The sequence below is a fragment of the Gossypium arboreum genome, chromosome 8 (assembly GCF_025698485.1).
Source record: "Gossypium arboreum isolate Shixiya-1 chromosome 8, ASM2569848v2, whole genome shotgun sequence".
Lineage (NCBI taxonomy): Eukaryota > Viridiplantae > Streptophyta > Magnoliopsida > Malvales > Malvaceae > Gossypium > Gossypium arboreum.
Genome location: NC_069077.1, coordinates 1817581 through 1833652, shown reverse-complemented (window position 1 = coordinate 1833652; position 16072 = coordinate 1817581).

Genomic DNA, 16072 nt, shown 5'->3' with positions numbered 1-16072 from the left:
GAAGTTTTTGGTTGATATCATTAATGCTTTCCAATTGAGATGCTAAATTGGCAATAGTGGGTAGTGCTTAACTTAGCCTTTAGAACTTGCAAAACACACAAGGAAGGAAAATTGGGGAAGGCAGAACAAATGTGACTAAAAGATGAAAACAATTAATTGAATCAATTATAAACACTTAATTAGACAATTAATTAATTCAATTTCAACAAACCATTTGATGAGAATAATTTTGGAAAAGAATTATTATACTCTTTTTAACTCAAATTATTTAAACTTTTTTTAATTACAATAACAGAGTAAAGCCTGAATAATAAACGCGACTTGCGCGATTCGAACCCAGACCACACCTAAAGCGAAGAACACTCTAGACCATCAAATCATCACATAGGGTTCAAATTATTTAAACCATTTATTAAATGTCAGGAATTAATAAATACCAATTCAGTTAGAAAAATTATTAAACCACTCATAATTTAAAAGGTAATTAATATTATTATAAGAGTATTTTTATATTTTCATACTTTTATATATTATTAAAAGAACAATTGAAAAATAATACTGAAAATCAAACACAATACCAATAAATTTATATAAAAATCTCGTACCACACTACCAATAATCACTCATTGAAATAATTTTATAAATCTTTTCTTTAATATAAAATATTTTCATTCACTTCTAGGTGTGATGAACTCTAGTATATATCAAGTTAATGGCTTAATATAACATTTGGTACTTGAGCTTAACAATTTTTTTAATTTGATACTTAATCTTTTTTTAGTCCAATTTCGTACCTGAATTTTACTCTTTTCCTAATTTGGTACCTAATTTTTTTTGTTTAATTTGGTACGTAAACTTGTCAAGCGTTATACAAATTACGCCAATATACTAACAATGTTATTTTTTTTATGATGTAGCAAAAATAATCAATGTATGATTGACTTATGACAGATGACATGATGTTTCTTTCTTGTATTTTAAATGTTCTATTACTTTTAGTTTTATTTATTTATTTCATTTATTAATTTAAATTAATGAATTTCTTTTACTTTGGGGGTTTTTTAAACTATTATTTTCTTATTCAACATCAAATTGTTAAGCATAATTCAATGCATAAATTTTTAACACGAATTTCCTCTAACAATGACGATATTTTTAGCATAACACGAATTTTTTAACACCGTTAGTGCTTTGAGGTAATTTGTATAATATTTAGCAAGTTTAGGTACTAAATCAGGAAAAATATACTAAGTTCGGTATCAAATTGAACCCTTAAAAATTTAGGTACAAATTAAAAAAAATATCAAATTCAAATACCAATTTAGACAAAAAAATTTAACTACTAAATTAGGAAAAAAATTGTTAAAATTCAGATGCTAAATATTATATTAAGCATAATCATATTTTAAAGACTATAATATTAGACCAAATTTAATGCCAGTAATTAGTGACTTCAATGTTTATTTTATATCAAAATCACATATTTTGTCGGGCATCGATATTGTTGTCTATACAAAAAATATGAGTTCAAATGTATTGAAATATGTTTATCTTCCCATTCAAATATTTGAAGATTATGAATAATTCTAAGCCATATCGGATGAAAGCAACATATTTTATATTTTATATAATTTTAAAATTAAATAATTTATTTAATTAAGACAAGTAAGTAAACTGTTTACTCGAAGATTACATCCGTTGGACCTCTGTTCTTTTATTATTATTAAATTAGGCATAGCAATGGCGTAAGTTGTTAAGAAGTTAATATAGGCAGGCAATGGTAGATGTCAAGTTTGGTGTGCTGAAAATGAGGGAATGCAATATTTTTTTAGTAGTGGAATATTCCATCTCCATAGTAAAATTAATTTTGTATATTTTTTACTTTAATTATTAAATTTCATATATATATATATATGTTAAATTTAATATAAAATAAAATTTTTATTTCTTATTTTATGTAAAAGACTTTTAACTGTTCAACAAATATTAATATATATACACCTTTTAGATTAATATGGTAGAGATATAGGACCGGTTTGAATATTTGCATGCATGAATTAGGCTTTAGGACTTAGGATTTTTATATTGATAAATTCAATAGTTAAATCTTTAAATTATTAATTATACAAAATATATGAAAATGTGTAAAACCTTTTTACAGGTTACATTCTTTCATAAATTTTTTTTACAATTAACCTTTTACCAATCTAATCATTGAATGTATCGATATAATTATACTTGTTATCAATGTAATTTTTGAACCGAATTGATATCTTTATCATTTCAATATTAAAAGAGTATATTAATATTTATTAAACAAATTAATAGTTTTTACATAAAATAAATAATTAAAAAATAATTTATGTAAAGTTTTACATGCATGATCTATATAGATGGAATGTGAAATATGGCGGTTGAATTATTGCAATATTAATCGTATAAAAATAAAATAGATCCTCCTCTCGATATATATATATATTTATATATAAATAAATTTTAAAAAGGGAAAAGAAGTAATTCAACGAAATTGATTTTTGTTACTATTTAATTCAATTCAATCTAAATTTTATATAAAATATTAAAAATCAAAGGTATGTTTGGATAGTACAAAGTGATTGAATTGAAATGTAATTATCGGGTAGTAATTACAAGAGACAAAGAATTGTAATTTTCTAAACGTTTTTAATCGATGAATATAATTACATCGTAATTCCTTGATTTGGTAGTACAATTTATAATTATGCAGTTACATAATTTATATATATATTAAAATATTAATTACTATAAAAATTTCAACACAATAAAAAATCTAAACAAGTAAAAGAAATTGAAATAAAATCATATATAATATGTTAGTCCAAGAAAGCAATTGGTAATATAATTACTAATAAAAAAAACAAGAAAAAAAAAATCATATGCAATTTTATCTATTTGCTCTAGCATTTCATATTTGTTGAGTTATTACTCATCATCATCCACCAACAAATGAAGTTATGAAGTATGATCCAACATTTTTTTTTATGCTATAATGAGTGATGTTGTTAATATGAGAAATATTCTTTTAGAACAACAAATATCCTCCCACACACATTTCAAAGCTTTAAATGTTTCAAATAAAGAGTTTACTACTTGTTTGGTGCTTGTGCCTGGTTTTTGTAACACCCCAAACCCGGCCTAGACGTAATGGCCGAATCTGACGTGCCACATTGAAGTTAAAAATCCACGCTTTGTTTTAGTGTTTTAAAAAAACCGTCGTTTGATAAGGCTTAACCAAGTGAATGGAAGCTGCGCACCAGGTAGGTATCCAAAAACAGAAGAGGTGAGCCATGAAGGCTGCTTAAGTACCAAGCTCTTCGAATTGATCCAATCCTAGACATGCCCACAACCATTGCCACACTCTGGTACGAGGTTAGGTTTTGAGAAAAACGAGTTAGAATTCATTTAAGTAGATATTTTTGATAAACCGATTAATTGTATCGTTGCGTTATTTTAAAAACAATTATCATTTTGAAAACGCGGCCTAAGTCTAACCCATTTTGGATTGTTATCAGTAAAATATAGCGTATAAAATAAAATAATCCCGAAAAATAATTAAAATGGCCTTATTACAACCCAAAACCAAATAATAATATTAATAAGATAAAACTTATAAAGAAATAAATCGGCTACTTATTGTAATTAAAAGAAAGAAAGCAGATGAGTGTGGCCATCTCAGAGTCCTCGCAGCTCCAAACCATCTAAGCTTAGGGATTACCTTGCGTTAGAAACGGGTGAGTTTACGAAAACTCGGTATGTAATTCCAATAACATACAAACAGTGAAAACACAGTATCAGTACAATCTGGGCCAAAGCCCTATTTAGTCTTGCCATATACTGGGCCGAAGCCTTTCGTTTAACGGTTACTGGGCCGATGCCTTTTCATAAATCATATCACTGGGCCGAAGCCTTTTCATAAATCATTTCACTGGGCCGAAGCCTTTACTGTAAACGGTATGGCCCATAGGCCTATTTCAATATCACATATAATGCCAATGGATGTATGCAAGCCTTTTTCAATATCATATGAAATACCAATGAATGTATGCAAGCCCATTTAGGGAGACTACTCGACCACCATCTGCTACTCTCCACCCGTACCAACCAACACACCATGTGAGGAATGATTCAACCCACCCAACCAACACACCACTGGCAGCATAGTTGCTTTATCATATATCTGGAGGCCTAGCCTCTTTTAATAACTGGGGCAAAGCCCTTTTCGATAAACTGGGGCAAAGCCCTTTTCAATAAACTGGGGCATAAGCCCTTTTCGGTAAACTGGGGCATAAGCCATTTTCAATAAACTGGGGCATAAGCCCTTTTGCACTTCCTCCATCCATATAAAAACCCAACCCAATGCATTTATGAATACATCATGTGCATTTCATACATATCATTAGGGGTGAGCATTCGATCGAATCGAATCGAATCAAATCGAAAATTTTCGAGTTAATCGAGTTTTCGAATCTTATTTTATCATCCTAACTTTATTTGAAATTTTCTCGAATCGAGTCGAGTGAGATGGAATTCGAATCGAATCGAATCGAATCGAATATATTTGTTCGAGTTAAGTTTTAAAAAAAAATGACTAGCGTTATTTATTTTTATGTAATTTTTCAAAAAAGTAATTTTCTTTAAAGTTTTTAAACATGATCATACAACAAAAAATTAAAGTAAATAAGTGAATAAATACAAGGTTTGATATTTATGACGTTGATACAAATTGTGGTTCAGGTATTCCAACTCACCACGTTTGATTAGTTCTTCCTTTAGTGGTTCAGGTATTTGTCGAATAAAACTGGCCTTTGCATCTGCAATCAACTTCTTCCTGCACAAAAGTAGTTGAAGGTAAGAATCAAGGTTTGACATTTATGACGTTGATACAAATTGTGGGGAGATTATTGCAATAAAAAAAAAGGAATTAAAAGAAAAAAAGAGTGTGTAGTGCATCTAGCAAAGGAAATAGAAAGGCCATTTGTTATGTTTTACTCTTGGAAAATTCAAAAACTTGCTGCAAAGAAAAAGGCATACAAATTGAAATCCATGGTGAAAGGGAACCAGACATCACACAGCATCCTTCATAAAACAAATATTACATCTCAAAATGACCATTTATCCTAAAACGATACATTATGAACAAAACTCGCAGCATTTTTGCAGGCAAGAAAGCAAACTAAATTCTTGCAAACTAAACATAAGCTCAAATCAGTTCAATCACAGCAACACTTCTATCTCATTATCCAGGTCCATGTATGCGCATGTTTATATCAAGGTTGAGTAATAAATAAGCCTTAGGTTTGAAAAACAATGCTTGAAAGCATTTTATTGACTCAAAAGCTCTGGGGAACCAAATCAGGCTTGGCTTGGAAAAAGAAAAAAAATTGTCTTTCTTTGCAAGTATATGCTTCTACAGAAGTTTATCATACATGCCAACAATTTACACCATTTTGATGAAAATCTACAGCAAGAAGATTGCATCAAAATTCCTAAAGAAATCATGCATGCAAAGTAAACATAAAAATTAAATTACCCATACATGGGCGTATTACATAACAGTTCAACAAAGACAAAGACTTACCCGATTTGGAGTAAAGATTTTAATTTGAAGGTTGGAATGAGTTAAAAGAAGAAGAATGATGAGTTTAATTTTAGGGTTTCAATTCATACAAAAGCAGTCAGGCGGGAGAATCGGAGAATAAGAAAATAATTGGAAATTGAAATTGGTCAAATTTGGGTATGAGGGTTTGAATTGATTTGGATTTGGGGAGAATTGGCCAATTGGGTTTGGGAAAATAATATTTTGGGCAAACGGGCTTGGGTTGGGGTGGGAAAAAAATAGGATAAAATAAATTAATAAAATATTTGGGCTTGGGTTTATAATTACTAAAAGCTTAAAATCTAAAAAAATTAAAAAATATAGTTTATATTCGGTTTATTCGAATTATTCGAGTTATTTGAATTCGAGAGTTCAACTCGACTCGAACTCAAAATTCGAAAAAAAATTCGAGTTGATTCGATTAATTCGATTAACTCGATTAACTCGATTCGAATAATTCGAAATTCGAATTTTTTTTCAATTTTTTCGAATAGAATCGAATTTTGCTCACCCCTACATATCATGTGCATTTCATACATATCATGTGCATTTTATACATATCATGTGCATATCATATCAATCATGTATATAATATCCCACGTATCAAATTTATAATTAAACCCTAGGGGGTATAATGGTCATTTTTACCTAGGGGCAAAACAGTCATTTTCATACTATAAGGGTAATTTCATAATTTTACGAAATATCAGGGTTTTCCATGTTCATCAACAATTATCAATATTTCCGAGTGTTTAAACAATGATCTTTAACCCATTTTATCAAACTCGGGCTTTTGGGCCCAAAAGCTCTAATAGGCCCTACGAATGCCGATTTAGCCCACTAAGCCTGCTTAATCCAAATTTTAAAATAGTACTAACCGTGTTATCATGCAACTTTTCCAAATTCCATTTTCTATCAATATTACCTAAATGGGCCCGAAAGTCCATTGGGCCCAATTCTAGCCCATTGAGGCCCAACTTACCATCGTGCACAAAATTGTGCTCTTACCTGTTCCATCGATCCAACCACCGATCAGATCGTATCTATCGCACTTTAAGCAAAGGCAAAATCACAAGTTCCCGAAATATTGGTATTTTAGCATTTAAACTTCTCAAAGAAATATTAATCTAAGCTATTACGAGGGTTAGTACACACCTGTTACGGTTTGAAGTTGAAACGTTTCCATAATCAATCACTTACGATAACCACTACCTGTCATTCAAACTTAACTATTCCAATATCAATATATGTAAATCCTAAGCACATCAGTCATACGGAACATAAGGGCGTATTCATCATTTTACCATACAAGGGTATTACGGTCATTTTACCCTACAGGGGCTTTACGATCTTTTTACCTATTAGGGGTAATTTAGTCATTTCATCCTACAAGGGTGTTTTGGTAAATCTACAAATCAAGGGTATTTCTGTAATTTTGTAAATCAGGGGTATTTTGGTAATTTTACAAATTAAGGGTATTTCGGTAATTTTACAAACCAGTGGTATTTTGGTAATTTTACAAACTAGGGGTGTTATGGTAATTCTACCCTATAGGGGTATTTCAGTAATTTCACAATCGAGGGTAAAACAGTAATTTTGTAAATCGAGGGTAAAACAGTAATTTTATAAATCGAAGGTAAAACAAAAATTCTATAAATTGAGGGTAAAATGGTAATTCTATAAATCGGGGGTACTTTGGTAAACTAAAGTATTCTAAACAGGGATAACAATACGAATGGGCCTAAAGCCTATTCTCTTCCTGATGTGGGACCCCTCCATCATCAGAGTTTAAATTCAACACCAACTCTTGCCGCCCCCTGTTAGCAAAATAAATGCTTCTTACTTGCCATGGGATTTGAACCCATGCCTCCCCTCAGATGTTCCACATGCTACTTGCCACTAAACCACAAGGCTTTTTGTGTCATATTTTATCCCCAATTAATTATAAGGTCTAAAGGCCAAAGTCCAGGTTCCCTAAAAAAACCAAAATAAATTGCAAGAACCAAGGCTTGAACCCAGGCTCCTATACAACCTTAATGACGCCACAACCACTAGACTACATGCTTCCTTATAGGGGTATTTCAGTAATTTCACAATCAAGGGTAAAACGATAATTTTGTAAATCAAGTGTAAAACAGTAATTCTATAAATCGAGGGTAAAACAGTAATTCTATAAATCGAGGGTACTTTGGTAATTTTTACAAGTCGAGGGTATTTCAGTAATTTTACAAATCAGGGGGTATTTTAGTAATTTTATAAACCAGGGGTATTTTAGTAATTTTGTAAATCGAGGGTAAAACGGTAATTCTATAAATCGAGGGTAGAACGGTAATTCTGTAAATCGGGGGTACTTTGGTAAACTAAAGTATTCCAAACAGGAATAACAATACGAATGGGCCTAAAGCCTATTCTCTTACTGATGTGGGACCCCTCCATCATCAGAGTTTAAATTCAACACCAACTCTTGCCGCCCCCTGTTAGCAAAATAAATGCTTCTTGCTTGCCATGGGATTCGAACCCATGCCTCCCCTCAAATGCTCCACATGCTACTTGCCACTAAACCACAAGGCTTTTTGTATCATATTTTATCCCCAATTAATTATAAGGTCTAAAGGCCAAAGTCTAGGTTCCCTAAAAAAACCAAAATAAATTGCAAGAGCCAAGGTTTGAACCCAGGCTCCTATACAACCTTAATGACGCCACAACCACTAAACTACATGCTTCCTTATGTCATTTATTTACCACAATAATTTAAAAGGCCCTCATCCAAGCATCCAAGTTTTTTTTTCACTTAATACCAAAATTTTTGTTGAAGCCTAAGTTTAAACCCAAGATTTCTCCAACACTTCTCAAAGCCATTAACCACTAAAGCAAACATTTAATTGTTTCATTTCATTGCACAATTAAATACCTATATACAACCTCCTTACGGACCCCCATTCAAGGCCCAATATTCTAGGCCCAAATTCGGGGCGTTACAGTTTTATTCTCTCAAATAGAATCGTACCCTATAATATGGTGCAAGAAGACTATTTGTATTTACATAACTAGCATCTATCGCATTATATTTGGGTTCATGGTGCAAATATCATGCAACTTTGATTATAAAAACTTATATAAACTTAATTTTGAGAAAGACTTAGGTCAAGTTGTAACATTTTTATAATAAGTAAGTTAAGTTTAAAATACTATAAAGTTTTAGTCAAATATATAATTGTTATAAAAAAATTATAAAGTGTCAAATAACTTTCAAAACACTTCTTATAAATAATAGTTTTTAGTCATAATTTTAGAAATTTATTTTTTATAAAAAATTTTGGTAAAAATTATAATGTATTTTTAATTATAAATAAGTATATAATTTTTATAATATATAACATAGACATGAAAATAAGTTACGTTCATACTTTTTGGTCATAACTTCTTATAAATAAGTATATTATAACACTTTTTATAACCATTTTAGAACATGTAAATTCTTTTTATAATATGCTTTTTCAAGTAACGTCGTAATTTTTTTAGGATTTAAATAATATAAATTTGTGTTTTAACTTTATAAAACGTACATAAATTATTTTATATTGTATATATATTTAGGATTTATAATACAATTTTAAATTTTTTTGCCATAACCCTCTCAAACACTTGTATATGTCTATGTTTATAATATAATTTTTATAACTTAAACTTGCATAAAATAAAATTTTAAAGTTAAATTGTTTATAAGTGTTCGGAAAGTTATGGGGTAATTGGATTTGTGTGTACTTACTCGCGTCATTACTCCAGTTCTCACCTACCCCATGAAAAACTAGCTAGAAAGTGTAATTGGAGTCCTCTAATTACACCCAATTTAATGGGATTCACAAATTACAACTATTACCCAAACAAGTCATCTTATGTAATTATGCGCAATTACACCCAAATCTAATTACTAAGTTGTTTTCCAAACACTGCTTAAAGAACTAAAGAAATGTTAAAAGGTGTTTTCAATGGCACTAACGACTAAACCTTACTTTATTGTGTTCGAGTAATTTTTTAAAGGTTAAAATATGCCATAAATCTTTGTACTATTTTTAAATTTAAAATTTAGTTTTTGCAAAAGAATTTAGTCTTCTTACTTTTTAGATTTCAAAATTCAGGTTTAATTGTTATTGTTAAAATTATTTTGTTAAATTCATGTTCATTAAATATCAATTTTTAAAGACATGGCTGTTAAGTGAGTATTTTTTTTTATTTCAAAATGTCACATCAATCAATTTAACAAAAAAAATTTAATAGTGTTAACAAATGAACCTAAATTTTGAAATGAGGGACTAAATTTTAAATTTGAGAAGAGCAAAGGAACTTATAGCATATTTTAACTTTGCATGCATGCATGAATTAGGCTTTAGGACTTAGGATTTTTATATTGATAAATTCAATAGTTAAATCTTTAAATTATTAATTATACAAAATATATGAAAATGTGTAAAACCTTTTTACGGGTTACATTCTTTCATAATTTTTTTTTACAATTAACCTTTTAACAATCTAATCGCTGAATGTATCGATATAATTATACTTGTTATCAATGTAATTTTTGAACCGAATTGATATCTTTATCATTTCAATATTAAAAGAGTATATTAATATTTATTAAACAAATTAATAGTTTTTACATAAAATAAATAATTAAAAAATAATTTATGTAAAGTTTTACATGCATGATCTATATAGATGGAATGTGAAATATGGCGGTTGAATTATTACAATATTAATCGTATAAAAATAAAATAGATCCCTCCTCTCGATATATATATATTTATATATAAATAAATTTTAAAAAAGTGAAAAGAAGTAATTCAATGAAATTGATTTTTGTTACTATTTAATTCAATTCAATCTAAATTTTTATATAAAAATATTAAAATCAAAGGTATGTTTGGATAGCACAAAGTGATTGAATTGAAATGTAATTATCGGGTAGTAATTACAAGAGACAAAGAATTGTAATTTTCTAAGCGTTTTTAAGCGATGAATATAATTACATCGTAGTTCCTTGATTTGGTAGTACAAATTATAATTATGCAGTTTCATAATTTATATATATATTAAAATATTAATTACTATAAAAATGTCAACACAATAAAAAATCTAAACAAGTAAAAGAAATTGAAATAAAATCATATATAATATGTTAGTCCAAGAAAGCAATTGGTAATATAATTACTAATAAAAATAACAAGAAAATAAACATCATATGCAATTTTATCTAATTGCTCTAGCATTTCATATTTGTTGAGTTATTACTCATCATCATCCACTAACAAATGAAGTTATGAAGTATGATCCAACATTTTTTTTTATGCTATAACGAGTGATGTTGTTAATATGAGAAATATTCTTTTAGAACAACAAATCTCCTCTCAGACACATTTCAAAGCTTTAAATGTTTCAAATAAAGAGTTTACTACTTGTTTGGTGCTTGTGCCTGGTTTTTGTAACACCCCAAACCCGGCCCAGACGTAATGGCCGAATCTGACGTGCCACATTGAAGTTAAAAATCCACGCTTTGTTTTAGTGTTTTAAAAAAACCGTCGTTTGATAAGGCTTAACCAAGTGAATGGAAGCTGCGCACTGGTAGGTATCCAAAAAGCAGAGAGGTGAGCCATGAAGGCTGCTAAGTACCAAGCTCTTGAATGGATCCAATCCTAGACATGCCCACAACCATTGCCACACTCAGTGCGAGGTTAGGTTTTGAGAAAACGAGTTAGAATTCATTTAAGTAGATATTTTGATAAACCGATTAATTGTATCATTGCGTTATTTTAAAAACAATTATCATTTTGAAAATGCGCCCAAGTCTAACCCATTTTGGATTGTTATCGATAAAATATAGGGTATAAAATAAAATAATCCCAGAAAAAAAATTAAAATGGCCTTATTACAACCCAAAACCAAATAATAATATTAATAAGATAAAACTTATAAAGAAATAAATCGGCTACTTATTGTAATTAAAAGAAAGAAAGCAATGAGTGTGGCCATCTCCGAGTCCTCAGACTCCAAACCATCTAAGCTTAGGGATTACCTGCACAGTTAGAAACGGGGTGAGTTTACGAAAACTCAGTGTGTAATCCCAATAACATACAAACAGTGAAAACACAGTATCAGTATAATCTGGGCCAAAGCCCTATTTAGTCTTGACATATACTAGGCCGAAGCCTTTCGTTTAACGGTTACTGGGCCGAAGCCTTTTCATAAATCATATCACTGGGCCGAAGTCTTTTCATAAATCATTTCACTGGGCTGAAGCCTTTACTGTAAACGGTATGGCCCATAGGCCCATTTCAATATCACATGTAATGTCAATGGATGTATGCAAGCCCATTTCAATATTATATGAAATACCAATGAATGTATGCAAGCCCATTTGGGGAGACTACTCGACCACCATCTGCTACTCTCCACCCGTACCAACCAACACACCACTGGCAGCATAGCAGCTTTATCATATATTTGGAGGCCTAGCCTCTTTTAATAACTGGGGCAAAGCCCTTTTCGGTAAATTGGGGCAAAGCCCTTTTCAATAAATCGGGGCATAAGCCCTTTTGATGGCCCAGGGCATAAGCCCTTTTCAATAAAGCGGGGCATAAGCCCTTTTGCACTTCCTCCATCTATATAAAAACCCAACCCAATGCATTTATGAATACATCATGTGCATTTCATACATATCATGTGCATTTCATACATATCATATGCATTTTATACATATCATGTGCATATCATATCAATCATGTATATCATATCCCACGTATCAAATTTATAATTAAACCCTAGGGGGTATAATGATCATTTTTACCTAGGGGCAAAACAGTCATTTTCATACTATAAGGGTAATTTCATAATTTTACCAAATATCAGGGTTTTCCATATTCATCAACAATTATCAATATTTCTGAGTGTTTAAACAATGATCTTTAACCCATTTTATCAAACTCGGGCTTTTGGGCCAAAAACCTCTAATAGGCCCTACGAATGCCGATTTAGCCTACTAAGCCTGCTTAATCCAAATTTTACAACAGTACTAACCGTGTTATCATGCAACTTTTCCAAATTCCATTTTCTATCAATTTTACCCAAATGGGCCCGAAAGCCCATTAGGCCCAATTCCAGCCCATTGAGGCCCAACTTACCATCGTGCACAAAATTGTGCTCTTACCTGTTCCATCGATCCAACCACCGATCAGATCGTCTCTATCGCACTTTAAGCAAAAGTAAAATCACAAGTACCCGAAATACCGGTATTTTAGCATTTCGGCTTCTCAGTAAATATTAATCTAAGCTATTACGATGGTTAGTACACACCTGTTACGGGTTGAAGTTGAAACATTTCCATAATCAATCAGTTACGATAACCACCACCTGTCACTCAAACTTAACTATTCCAATATCAATATATGTAAATCCTAAGCACATCAGTCATACGGAACATAAGGGCATATTCATCATTTTACCATACAAGGGTATTACGGTCACTTTATCCTACAGGGGCTTTACGGTCTTTTTACCTATTAGGGGTATTTTAGTCATTTCATCCTACAAGGGTGTTTTGGTAAATCTACAAATCAAGGGTATTTTTATAATTTTGTAAATCAGGGGTATTTTGGTAATTTTACAAATTAAGGGTATTTCGGTAATTTCACAAACCAGTGGTATTTTGGTAATTATACAAACTAAGGGTGTTTTGGTAATTCTACCCTATAGGGGTATTTCAGTAATTTCACAATCGAGGGTAAAACAGTAATTTTGTAAATCGAGGGTAAAACAGTAATTTTATAAATCGAAGGTAAAACAAAAATTCTATAAATTGAGGGTAAAATGGTAATTCTATAAATCGGGGGTACTTTGGTAAACTAAAGTATTCTAAACAGGGATAACAATACGAATGGGCCTAAAGCCTATTCTCTTCCTGATGTGGGACCCCTCCATCATCAGAGTTTAAATTCAACACCAACTCTTGCCGCCCCCTGTTAGCAAAATAAATGCTCCTTGCTTGCCATGGGATTCGAACCCATGCCTCCCCTTAAATGCTCCACATGCTACTTACCACTAAACCACAAAGCTTTTTGTATCATATTTTATCCTCAATTAATTATAAGGTCTAAAGGCCAAAGTCCAGGTTCCCTAAAAAAACCAAAATAAATTGCAAGAGCCAAGGCTTGAACCCAGGCTCCTATACAACCTTAATGACGCCACAACCACTAGACTACATGCTTCCTTATGTCATTTATTTACCACAATAATTTAAAAGGCCCTCATCCAAGCATCCAAGTTTTTTTTTCACTTAATACCAAAATTTTTGCTAAAGCCCAAGTTTAAACCCAAGATTTCTCCAACACTTCTCAAAACCATTAACCACTAAAGCAAACATTTAATTGTTTCATTTTATTGCACAGTTAAATACCTATATACAACCTCCTTACGGACCCCCAGTCAAGGCCCAATACTTCTAGGCCCAAATTCGGGGCGTTGCAGTTTTATTCTCTCAAATAGAATCGTACCCTATAATATGGTGCAAGAAGACTATTTGCATTTACATAACTAGCATCTATCGCATTATATTTGAGTTCATGGTGCAAATATCATGCAACTTTGATTATAAAAACTTATATAAACTTAATTTTGAGAAAGACTTAGGTCAAGTTGTAACATTTTTATAATAAGTAAGTTAAGTTTAAAATACTATAAATTTTTAGTCAAATATATAATCGTTATAAAAAATTATAAAGTGTCAAATAACTTTCAAAACACTTCTTATAAATAATAATTTTAGTCATAATTTTGGAAATTTATTTTTTATAAAAAATTTTGGTAAAAATTATAATGTATTTTTAATTATAAATAAGTATATAATTTTATAATATATAACATAGACATGAAAATAAGTTACGTTCATACTTTTTGGTCATAACTTCTTATAAATAAGTATATTATAACACTTTTATAACTATTTTAGAACATGTAAATTCTTTTTATAATATGCTTTTTAAATAATAACGTTAGAATTTTTTAGGATTTAAATAATATAAATTTGTGTTTTAACTTTATAAAACGTACATAAATTATTTTATATAGTATATATATATTTAGGATTTATAATACAATTTTAAAAAATTTTGCCATAACCCTCTCAAACACTTGTATTTATAATATAATTTTTGTAACTTAAACGTGCATAAAAATAAAAATTTAAAGTTAAATTGTTTATAAGTGTTCGGAAAGTTATGGGGTAATTGGATTTGTGTGTACTTACTTGCGTGATTACTCCAGTTCTCACCTACCCCATGAAAAACTAGCTAGAAAGTGTAATTGGAGTTCTCTAATTACACCCAATTTAATGGGATTCACAAATTACAACTATTACCCAAACAAGTCATCCTATGTAATTATGCGCAATTACACCCAAATCTAATTATTAAGTTGTTTTCCAAACACTGCTTAAAGAACTAAAGAAATGTTAAAAGGTGTTTTCAATGGCACTAACGACTAAACCTTACTTTATTGTGTTCGAGTAATTTTTTAAAGGTTAAAATATGCCATAAATCTTTGTACTATTTTTAAATTTAAAATTTAGTTTTGCAAAAGAATTTAGTCTTCTTACTTTTTAGATTTCAAAATTCAGGTTTAATTGTTATTGTTAAAATTATTTTGTTAAATTCATGTTCATTAAATATCAATTTTTAAAGACATGGCTGTTAAGTGAGTATTTTTTATTTCAAAATGTCACATCAATCAATTTAACAAAAAAATTTAATAGTGTTAACAAATGAACCTAAATTTTGAAATGAGGGACTAAATTTTAAATTTGAGAAGAGCAAAGGAACTTATAGCATATTTTAACTTTTTAAAAAGGGGTAATATAATTCTAGTCCTTAAATTTGACAATTAGGTTCATTTTGGTAGCTGTACTTTTTTTAATCTACTTTTGAAACTTGAACTTGACAACTAGGTCCATTTTGATTCCTGAACTTGAAAATTATAAAAAATTGATGATGCGACACTATATGATTGTGCCACATTATCACTTGAAAATAAAAAAAAATATATATAAATTTTTAGGCAATGATGTGATGCAATCTCAAAGCGTCATATTTAGTGTTTTAATAATCGAATCGATGGTTAAATAAGTCATACCACCGATTTCCGATTCAACTAGTTCGATCTGTTCAATTGTTAGACCCAAAACAATTAAATAAATAATTAAAAATTCATAAAAATCTAAAAAAAAAAAAGAGTAAATCAGTCCAACCTTTTCAATTTTTGATTTTTGTCCTAGTTTTTTTATTTTTACCAATTCCTAGCAATTTTCGAGTTAGTCGGTTCAACCCCTTTGTTCACACCGTTATATAGATTAGTTTTCAGTCTGTTCGATCCAATAACGCACGTCGCATCATT